The following is an 11725-nucleotide window of genomic DNA, read 5'->3' as shown; positions in this document are numbered from 1 at the left end:
TGGGGGATGATGCAACAGACTGAGGCTTTGGAGACTATTCTCTGTCTGTTTGCAGTCCCTAGGCCGCCATGTCTGCAGAATCCTTTCACAGCATTGGAGTCCAGGGACAACACAAGCTGACACCAACCCATTAGCTCCATTGACCTCCATGTCCCTAGGGAATACATCATAGATGTGCCATAAATAATTCCTAAAATAATAGGGAAGTAATGAATGAAACTCAAAAAGTGTATATTAGGTTTGACTTCATGGAGTTTCATTTATAAGCAGTAAGACCTGACTCAGAATCTTCTCGATACGGAATGTGTTGTAATGGCCTTCTACTTCTCCTCTAAAGTTCTGAATGATGCCAAACACGCGGAGGAACCAGCTAGGTTTCTGCTTGTTCTGGAACATCTCTCTGTCTCTCTCTTTCACACACACACACACACACACACACACACACACACGCACACACACACACAGTACCTTTCGATCTCCTTATGAGTTTTAACAAGCAACAGAGTGTTGAATAGGTTAGCAAGCTATTGAGTAACTTCTCATTTGCTGTCAAAGTAGGCAGACACACGGCCCTAGGGAATGTGCATGGGTGTTGGTGGCACATTATGGACCCTACAATCTCCTAGTATGTCATTTGGGCAGTTACTTAGCTCTGAAACTCTATCTCCAGCAGAGAAGTGGAAATGATCATAGTCATCGAGTGGCAGGGGAAAGAATCATGATGCAGTCATATGGGGAAAGACATCCTGAGCTCAAACCCATTTCACTGTGGTGGATGCTGGAGTGCTCCACGCAGAGTCCTCCTTCCCAGGACTCAGAAACCGATTCTTGCAGCTGCTGGGATTGTGGGGTGCTGACAGCTCACAGATGAGTTCCTCCCCAGGAGCTGCTCTCCCCTGGCCTTGCCCAAAGTCACATCCCTCTTCCAGGGACAACATGCAAGCATTTGAAAGTGTGGGCCTCTTTCTCAATTCAGGGCAGCTCTGAGGCCAGAAGGCCTCCAATCCCCCAGCTCCAGAAATGCCCAGAAGATCAGCTTCAGGTTTGCTGCAGTCACCTTTACCCAGTCCTGTTTCTCTCCCTCCCTGACAGGTGTTTTTACAGAGAAGACTCACTAGGTAAGTTTCCACAAGAAAGTCTCCCTTTCAGAGTCCATTTTTTGGATAGTGCCTGTGAATTTTGCTCTTACAGCAATTCTGCAGAGTCTCAAGTGTCACACAGATAACTACACACGGTGGGGTTGGAATTCTTATGAGAATCCTGAGATTTCAAGTCCAGCCCTCCTCTTGACCTCTGTCCTTCTGTCCCTACACATGAAATGCGGGTGGAAGAAGCCACACACAAACAGACCCATATAGTTCAGCCCATTGGTGGTCACCAGATTCTGGTCTTAGTGATAATTTTTGTCAAGAAGTTAGATGCTTCCTCATAATCAGGGTTTGGTCCAGTTTTGTGACCGCAGAGGGATGGACAGCCTAGGCTCCAGTCAGACACACTAAACTTTCTAAAAAAGTCTTCCTGAGATTCATTTTTATTTAAAAAATAATCTTATTGAACTAATACTAAGTCCAAGCTTGAGTGATCAGGATTTGGGGGAGTTAATCCTACAGATGAGTAATGAATAGTCTCTGCCATTCACCCACTTATTTATATTTTTTTAGCCACCTATCCACCCATCCATCTGCCCATCCATCCATCCAACCGCTATATATTGTGTGCATTCCATGTGCCATGAAATATTCTAAGTTTTCCACACATGCTCTCCACTCATCTTCCATCAATAACATGAAGCTTAGGAGGTGTTAGAACTTGTTCAAGATGACTCGGGTAGGAAGAGGCAGAGTGAGAAATATAATGCCCCAAGGCCCATGCTCTCCTAACCATTGTATCGCATTGCTCTCCCCATCAGAACACAGCTAAAATGAAAGTCAGATTATGAGAAATGATAGGAATTACTATCAGACACAGGAAAGAAGATACATTTAGGTGAGCAATCTAAGCCTTCCTGGAGAAGGAACAAGTTGGCCTTTGGAGTGACCAAGGCTCCCTTCCAGACAGCAAGCTCAGCAATTTTGCTTCAGAGAAAGAGCAGAAGGGGCCCAGGCTTCAGAGTCCTTCAGAGTCCTGTCTTCATCTGTTATTAGCCGTGTGACCCTGGACACCTTTCTTAACTTCCCTGGGCCTTCATTTTGTCAACATGAGAGACCTCATTGACTTTTTGTAACGCTTAATGAAAGTATGAAACACATCTAGTCCAATACCTGAAACCACAGTGGACATTAACAAATGATGCTTGATTTGAGCCAACACAAATCTCTAGGTTATAGTTAAAAAAATGGAGAAAAGTTCATTAGTCCGTTTCTCTAGTTTGTGCCTTAAAGAAGACTAAGCCAAAGGGGGACTTTGCTCCTGTCCGCAGATCTCACATTACTGATCATGAAAAACATACATTGGCACATACACACTTGCAAACACACACACGAGCACACACACATATGGCACACATGCACACATGTGCACGGACACTCAGGCATGAGCCACGGGCCCACAGGGAAGAAGCACATAGTGCGTTCTGGTACCATAATAAACCTTCACGTGAAGTTCAATGTGCAGTGTTCTTAATTAAAATCTCTCAAGAACTCTTGTTGTTGGCAACATCAGCACCCAAAGCCATATTTACGTTGTTAATTATTCAAGTTACAGTGAATAAGAAACAACGCCCAGGCTTCCCATAAAATTGCCAAAAATTAAACCCGGGAAATGGGCAATAAATGTCATTTGAAATGGTACTGATGCCAGTTAATTGCAAGACAACTGTAAAATAATGGGGCAAGAGGTGCTTCAACAATGCCTAATTAGTAACTACATGGACATTTTCTTGGAAAAAATGGCAATTACACGGTGCGAACACTTAGCAGTCATCATCAAAGGCCCTTTACCAATATTAGCTAATTAATCTTCCCCACAACGCCCGGCAGGAGGCAGAACATGTCTTTGTGGAGGGAGAAGAAAAAGGCCGAGAGATGCGAATGGCTAATCCTCTTTCCTGCTTTGCTTGTCCAAAGCACAATTCGACACTCTTGCTTTCAAAGCACACAGGAGGGATCCCCAGGCAAGGGGAGAAGGATTTCCTGCTCAAGGAGTGACTTGCCCAGGTGCTGTGTAAGGTGAATGTGATGAAGTCTTGGCTTCCTCCTGATGAATTCATGCCTCTCAGCCTGGCTGTCCCTGGGAGCCCCCCACACGGAGCTGCTGTCCCAGGTACACGCATGCTCTTGAACGTATCTTCAGCCTCTGCCCTTTTTCTCAGCAAGAAGGCTTTTGATCTCAAACATACCGACCCAAAGAAGGGGGGGGCGAGACACTTGTTTTCTTAGAACACGGTTCGCAACTTTGGGTTCAACCCAGCTGTAAGGTTTAGCATTATTCCTGGAGTGTAGTTGATTTTGATTAGGTGAAAATATGAAAAAGCAATGGATGATATCTTGTACGTAGTAATTTAATCCACATTAAAAGTTTATGAGCAATGAGAAAATGGAGAAGAAGACAGGAGAGAGTGGAGAGGTACAGAAAGAGGAAGAAGGGAGGGAAAAGAAGGAAGATAGGAAGGCAAGGAAAGGGAAGGAAATTCGGTGCCTTCAGTTTTTATAGCCGCTCTATGAAGGGGGTATAGTTACCATTCCCATTTTATAGATGCTGAGACTCAGGTATGGAGACGTTACATGGCCTGCAAGGTCCCGGAGTCAGGAAATTGGCGAACCAGGCCCTAAGCCCATCTCTATCTGATCTTAAATTCTTAGTTTTTCCCACAACACTGCTTTTACGATGAGTTTCCTGGCCACCTTCCATCCTGCCTCTAAATGCTTAGTTAAGAGATGGCCAGTGGGCAAACGTAAAGCACTCTGGAATGTGACTACGCTAACAAAGTACTTGATAAGCTGAGTTCCAGGCCCAGGTCAAATCCAAACACAATTTTCTTAGAGCAGCACAAGATTCATTATGTGCCTCTTCAGGATCACAAAAGAGGGAAGGCCACATAATACTGGAAGGATTAGCCTCAGGATCTGGAAAACTTGAAAATCCTGGATCATGTTTCTTATCTATAAAACGAGCAGAGCGACACCTGGCTGGCTCAGGTCGAGCATCCAACTTTGACTCAGATCATGCTCTCACGGTTCATGGCTTCAAGCCCTATGTCGGGGTTTGTGCTGACAGCATGGAGCCTGCTCTAGAGTCTCTGTCTCCTCTCTCTGCTCCTCCCCTGCTTGCACTCTCTCTTCTCTCTCTCTCAAAAATAAGTAAACATTTAAAAAAATTTAATGAGCAACGTAATAGCACCTACATTATGAAGCTTCCCTGAGGATTAAGTGAGCAAAACCTTAGGGCCTGGCACGTAGAAAGCATCCAATAACTGTTAGCTATGTTTTAAGCATATACTGTCCTACTCATGATTGCTAATGATCACTCCTTCACTCAAGATATGGTGCACAGATGAATTTTGCTGGCTGTGGAGTCAGCCACAAATTTAATTAGCTAAATTTCAACCCTGCATCATCTAATTACTCTCTATGTGACCATGGGAGAGCTATTCAGCCTCTGTGTGCCTCAGTTTCCTCATCGTTAAAAAGAGTGTGATTATAACATCTGCTTGTCTTTTTAACACGGTTGTTTGTGGGGTTTGAACGAGACAATGTATGTAAGGCATTAAGCCTGGCACCTGGCCAATATCAAGGGGCTGATAAATGTTAGCCATTGGTATCCATTCCAAGGAGGTGTATCTGGCACACAAAAAGGACTCGGTCCACGTTTGAATCCTAGATACAAAAAAATTAACTCGATACCTCATCAACAAACTTTCATTGCACACCCACTCAATAATAGGCAGTGTCCTATGGGCTGTCCTATTTATTCAGACCTAAATAATCACATAGTTCATGCCCTTAGCTGAGAGAATTGTCTTCCGGTGTAGACAATGGGGTAAGGATCTCTAGACACGAGGGCAGACTGAGAAGACTTCTGTCCCAGGGCATCCAGGAGTGTTGAAGAAATAAAGTATGTTGCAGTTCATGAAGTCTCAGGAAAAGACATTTTATCCACCTTCCTCCCCGAGGTAAGAGTTCGTTTAATCTGAAGGGTCACTTCAGGAATGAACAAACGAGGTCTCTCTTTCCACCAAGTGACACCCTGTCTTTTAACCTCCCTACAAACAGGACGCTTTGTAAAACAGTAGTTTCCACTGCCTGACAGACAGCTCCGAAGTTCATCTACCTACTGCTTACACTGAAACCCAGTCCCCTTGAAATGTCCACCCCTGGTCACCGTCCCTCCTCTGGAGCTGGGCAGAATCGGTGTGACCCCTCCCCGCCCCACAGACCTTCTCACACGTCCACCCCACGTCCAACTCTCTGGTCGTCTTTGTTTCTTTAAGCTGCATTTGCAGATGTGTTGTGATGAAAGCCCTTAGTCTTTACTGGTGGCCTAACCTGTGCTCCAGTGTCAAGCCTCTGCATAAAGGAGCTGCCACCAAATCTGCCTTTGGGGACTTCAAAGATTTACTAGCCAAAAAAGTGACCAAGGCAGAGATTTCTGGGCCCAAAACGGGGCCAGTGGGGCTCCTCAACGCATTCCCTGTCAGCTAAGGCCAAAGCAGTCTGGTCTAAAATCATGCGTCCTCTTCCAAAGGAGAATTGCTCAGTTCACCTGTACCTCCTCCCCAGTGACTGCTCACCGCTGCTGTAGACGGGGTTCGTGGGCTGGCATTGACCAATGACTGTCCTTGGTATCAGTTCTCTCCTGCCCGGAGAGAAAAGCATGGTGATGTCCTAACCCCACAGCGTTCCCTTCAAGGCTCCCTGAGCTTGGTTCCTCCTTATCTGCCCAGCCGTATTTCCCACCACATCCCCCCTCCCGCTCCCCAAGCCCCCAGCTGATCAGTAGCCTTGTGAATGCCATTTCTCTTTGCAACACTCTTCCGGCCCACTTGTGCCACGAAGGCCTGCTCAGAGCCTAGCACCCCCAGGAGGCTCTCCGACATCTCCCCTGTCTCAAATGAATTCACCTCACTATCATCTTTATGGTTAGTTGTTTGGGGATCTCTTCTGGCATTCGGTTATTCACTCCAAAAGTTCTGTAAGCTCTTATTAGAAGGCAGGGTCTGTTAAGGGTACAGCAAGTATATAATCTTCCCTAAAATCATATGAGGCAGGTATAATAGTTTACAATCTTTAGATAGATAGATGATAGAGATAGATAGATAGATAGATAGATAGACAGATAGATGAGGAAGCTAAGTCTGGGCGCCATGATCACGTGGGCTGTGAATGGTAGAATCGTTTCTATCTGCCACCAGGGTCTGTGTAATCAGGCCCCAGGCTCTGCTCTTCACTGACGCTCCTGAAGCGCGGGAGGCCCAGAAGCAAAAGACACTGAGGACGAGTTCCTGGAGGCCAAGCTCCTTGCACGGAGCAGGAGGAGCCACGCAGACAGGCGCTGTATGGAGGCCATGGAGAGAGGGCAGGAGGCTACAGGCAGGACAAGCACAAGGTGGACCAGCGCTGAGCTGACGCCCCCTGGTGGCACACAGGGGAGTGACGCGAGTCAGGTCCAAAGGGCTCTCAGGAAGGAGGGGGCACTTTGAAATGGAAAGGCAGGGCTCATTTGCAACCACTGGGATGGAGCTGGAGAGTATTATCCTAAGCAAGATAAGCCAGTCCGAGAAAGACAAATACCATAGGATTTCACTTATATGTGGAATTTAAGAAACAAAACAAATGATCGTAGGAGAATGAGAGAGACAAACCAAGAAACAGCCTTTTTTAAAATATTCATTTATTTTTGGTAGAGAGAGGGTGAGCAGGGAAGGGGCAGAAAGAGAGGGGAACAGAGGATCTGAAGTGGGCACTGACTGCAGCCAGTGCTATGCGGGGCTCAAACTCACAAACCGTGAGGGTATGACCTGAGCCGAATTCGAACACTCAGCCGACTGAGCCACCCAGATGCCCCAAGAAACAGACTCTTAACTACAGAGAATGACCTGGTAACTGATGGTTACCCGAGGGGATGTGGGTGGGGGATTAAACAGGCGATGGGGATTAAGGAGGGCGCTTTTCAGCACAAGCACTGGGTGTTGCATGGAAGGGTTGAAGCCCTAAATTGTATACCTGAAACTAACATTACACTGTATGTGAACTAACCGGAAGTTAAACAAAAACTTAAGAAAGAAAAAGAAAAGAGACGTAGGGCCCTGTGTGGAGGCAGTGAGAGCAGGGGGCATGGGAATCCACCCACACAAAGGCCTGAATATCGAATTGCTGTTTAAAAAGAAACAAGGTCTTCAAAGACAAGCGATACCCTTCCTGCCTGATGACTCCTCAGACCGCGAAGGACAGGGTTTTAGAGGCACCTACAGGGGCGCTGAGTAGCGTGTTTCCAGCCTATCCTCCAGGCGGGCAGAGGTCACGGGGCCCACCCCACCCCCCCATTCAAAGACAGTGATGCCCTGGGTCGCTGTCAGGCAGGTCCACTGAGACTGGACCGTGAAGGAGTCTGGGAGCTCCCCTCTGCCTTTCCGACCTTCTCCCAGCCAACCCCCCGCCCCCAGTTCATTCTATAGCAAGGAGCTTTTTGTGAAGACCAATATCAAGCACTGTGCATGGTAGTGAGAATTTTTAAAAAATCTAAAAGTGACAGCAATTCCCTCGATGGTGACCGCAGCCTCGTACAAAAAGCAATTTCATGAACTATTTCAATACAACACAGCAAGTGTCATGAGTGAGGCATGCCCCAAATTGGGACTGGCAGGCAGGTTTCATCTGGATCATCCGCTCTGGTTCATTAGTAGTGGCTTCCTGGAATGACTTAAAAAGGATTCTGAAGTGGAATCCAGGCTCAGCCAAGAAAGTGTGCCATCACTAATTAGTAATGTGTGCCAGGAATGTAAGGGAGAGGAGTACAATGTAGGAGGTACTACGGGAGAGTAGGGACTATGAACACAGCCCTCGGAGTTAGGGAAGACTTCCTATGGAAAGTGACGTCTGAGATGACCCTGAAGAAGCAAGAGCAGATGGTCAGGTAAGGCAGGTAAAGGTGCCAGTGGAGGAATAGAAGGGAATATTTCCCAGACATAAGAAGCGTGTGTTCAGAAGTTGAGTCTGACTCTAATGAAAAGAGTGAGAGATCAGGGGCAAGGTGAGGTTGACGGACAGACTAGAATCAGGTTTGTATGGGACAACTTGCCCCCTCTAGTACACAGGTGATGTGACATTAGAAAAATCATTATATTGGGGCACCTGGGTGGCTCAGTCGGTTAAGCGTCTGACTCTTGGTTTCAGCTCAGGTGATGATCTCATGGCTCATGAGTTTGAGCCCCATGTTGGGCTCTGTGCTGGCAGCATGGAGCCTGCTTGAGATTCTCTCTCTCTCTCTCTCTCTCTCTCTCTCTCTCTCTCTCTCTCCATCTCTCTCCCTCTGTTTCTACCCCTCCCCTGCTCATGCTCTTTCTCTCTCTCAAAATAAATAAGCATCAAAAAATTAGAAAAATCATTATACATATGCTCATTTAACAAGGACTCCTGAAGTTTTCTATACACCTAGAAGTGTGGGTAATGGATTGCCTGTCCACTTCACATTCATGGTCAATTTTTAGCATCCATCAAGCGTCTTCCCCCACCTGAAAGAGTAAAGTTCAGTGCACAGTGTGATAAGCATAGAGACATGAGAATTTAATCTTGTTGAGGATATAGCCAGACCTGTTGAATATTTCCAGGAAAAAGTTCATTAAAACCATCTACTTACCCAGTTGAGGAGTCCCTACTTCCACACTCCCACTGCAGTGTTCTTGAACATCTCTGCATAAAAGGGAGTTATGAAGCAACCCCTTTTATTGCTGAGTAATTCTAGTGTTCTTCCACATCAGGGTAAGTTGTCACTACCACCCCTGGTCATTGTCCTTCTCTCTGAATCCAGATAGAATGAACCCAACCTCACTTCCACAAACAGATATTTGCATATTTGAACATTTCTCATGTTTCCATTCACATTTCTGGATCTTTGCTTCCTCAGCCTAAAATCTTATACTTCCTCAGATGCAGCTCTTTAGAAGGATGTTCAGGTTCCTCATCATATGAATGTCTCCTCCTGGATATACTCCAATTTTTTAGTGTTTCCATTAGGCTATGGCACCTAAATCTGGACAATCTTAAATGATTGCCAAGCCGTTAAGGAAGGGATAGATAATTCCACGGTCCCCAGTGAGGTTTTCAGCAGCAAAGTCTTCTGTGCAATAGAAATTTCAGGGCCCTCTGGGAATCAATCACTTAGTGGATTCTCTGCTATTACGGGGAAATAAAATAGTGACCCAGGAATCTCTACCTACACTGACTGACCCTGAGGGATATTAATATCACGTTGATTCTGCACATGAGGAAGGTTTTCACCCACACCTCACTCTCTTAAGAGCTAACTTTCCAAATCAGCCATGAGGTTAATTCTGAAAACATGTTCATCATCGACTATCTTATGTGCCAGTCCCAATCCAGATGGCATTTGACTTAACACTTCATTAGCTAACAGAATGGCGACCTCTAAAAATGAGACTTGTCTGGCTTCTTCTTTGTATACATTTGGACTAATTTTCAATCCCCTAATTAAACCATTCTCTGATTGACAGAAGCTCATGACAAGCAGATATGCTGATGGAACTAAATATTTTCAGTTTTCTCTTTAAGACAGTAGACATCCAGAACATTGGAGAGAAGAGAAATTTGGTGAAAGTGAGAAATCATACACAGAGGATAGGAGCATAAGGATAGCATCAGAAGAGGCCTTTGACTGGACGGAGGAAGGATCTCAGGAAATGTGTGGACAGGAATGGTCCTCCATTCACTCTCCAGGAAGTCAAGCTCCTAAGACGAATACACGAATACACCCTCGGATGGTTACCTTCGCTCAGGCAGTCAAAAGCAACCCCTCTTCCCTGAGCCCCACAGCATAGCACGTAATGAGATAGGGAGCACTGACCACAGAGTCCATAGACATGGGTGTGAGGACCGACTCACTCTTTCTTGGCAAAGCACGTTGGTCTCCTCTCTGAACCTCAGATAATGACAGCCAGCTGCTTACATCTCAAGAATTACTGAGCTTCGAGTTATATAGGTTGGGGAACAATCTTTGTGTTACTGTGAAGGGTTATAGAACGGTAAGACATTAATAATACCAAATCCTGCCTCATAGAATTATTTATACATACCACCCACTAGAAAATAAATGCTAGACAGCAGGACTTGCTGTCATCTCAGCCCCCTCTGTATCTAGCACAGTCCCTGTCACGCATAAGAACTTGATAAATGTTTGCCGAACTGACATCCATTGAATTGAATCACTGAGACGGTGCCCTGCACCGTCTTTGGGGGCAATTGTAGAATCTCATTTTACATCATCACCATCACCTTGCTCTGAGCTGACATGAGGAAGTGTGCAATAAATGATGAGTGAATGAATGAATAAATTGCGAGGAGCTGAAAAGATCGTTCTCAACTCAGAATGCACTTTAGAGTCGCCTGGGGTGCTTTTAAAAATCAATCTCTGGGACCCTGCCCCAGAGATTGATTTTTAAAAGTTCCACGGGATAGTCTAACTTACCATCAAGGTTGAGAACCAATCACTTCAAACAATAGGAAAATGTAAGGAAGAGTCCTCCCCCACACTTCTTTTTCTAACCACTCTAGGTTTTAGATTCTTGAGGGAAATAAAGTATTCTGAAAGCTATCACACTCTAAAATGGAAGAGTGATGTGGGTACTGCTTTTTAGAAAACACTGTCAAGAAGTGGTTTCCATCCGTGCTGGCTGATGGACCTCTTGGCAGCTATCACCCTGGCAGACACTTGACCTGGATATGGCTGAGCTGGGAAGGCGAGATCAGCCACCAGGGCCATCGCTCGGGACTTCTGTGAGCCCAGATGTTCTGAGAGGTTGCCACCTTGTGGTCACTCTTCAGTGAAAGCTGTACGCTTTTTAGCACCTTCCTTAAAACAAGTTTATCTCAGGCGGCTGTTGGCTTTTCTCTTTCTCAAATCATATGCAAAGCCTGCTGGCATGTATTCTGATATTTCTGGAAAGAGGAAATAAGGAAGAGAGGGTTCTCGGCTCTCCATGGTGAAAAGAAGGCTTCAAATTTTAACACCAGGCAGGACATAGCGGTTATATGAGTGGGTGATTTATTTATCACTGTTGAATAGTGAGTGATAGAGGTCGAGAGAGGATAATGTACTCAAAATAATCCAGGCTTCATTTCTAGGGGGAAGGTATGGGTTACGTCAAACCCATTTATAAATCTTTACTTTCATGAGAAAAAAATAGAAGAGTAACAGAGCCATCATTCTCATTTGACAGAGAGAACAAGGCCCCAGGTGTTAATTGTGTTTGTCAGAGTTGCATGAACTCAGGCTGGGAACCAACCTTTTATTTTATTTTTAATTTTTTTGAACTTTTATTTATTTTTGAGAGGCAGAGAGAGACAGAGCATGAGTGGGGGAGGGGCAGAGAGCGGGAGACACAGAATCCGAAGCAGGCTCCAGGCTCCGAGCTGTCAGCACAGAGCCCGAGGCGGGGCTCGAACTCACAAACCACGAGATCATGACCTGTGCCGCAGTCAGATGCTTAACTGACTGAGCCTCCCAGGCGCCCCAACAACCAACCTTTTAAACCAATGTCTTCAGAAAATGAGAT

This window comes from Panthera pardus, unplaced genomic scaffold (genome assembly GCF_024362965.1).
Source record: "Panthera pardus isolate Hobbes unplaced genomic scaffold, ASM2436296v1 HiC_scaffold_7, whole genome shotgun sequence".
Taxonomy (NCBI): Eukaryota; Metazoa; Chordata; class Mammalia; order Carnivora; family Felidae; genus Panthera; species Panthera pardus.
Note: the sequence above shows the minus strand (reverse complement) of the source record.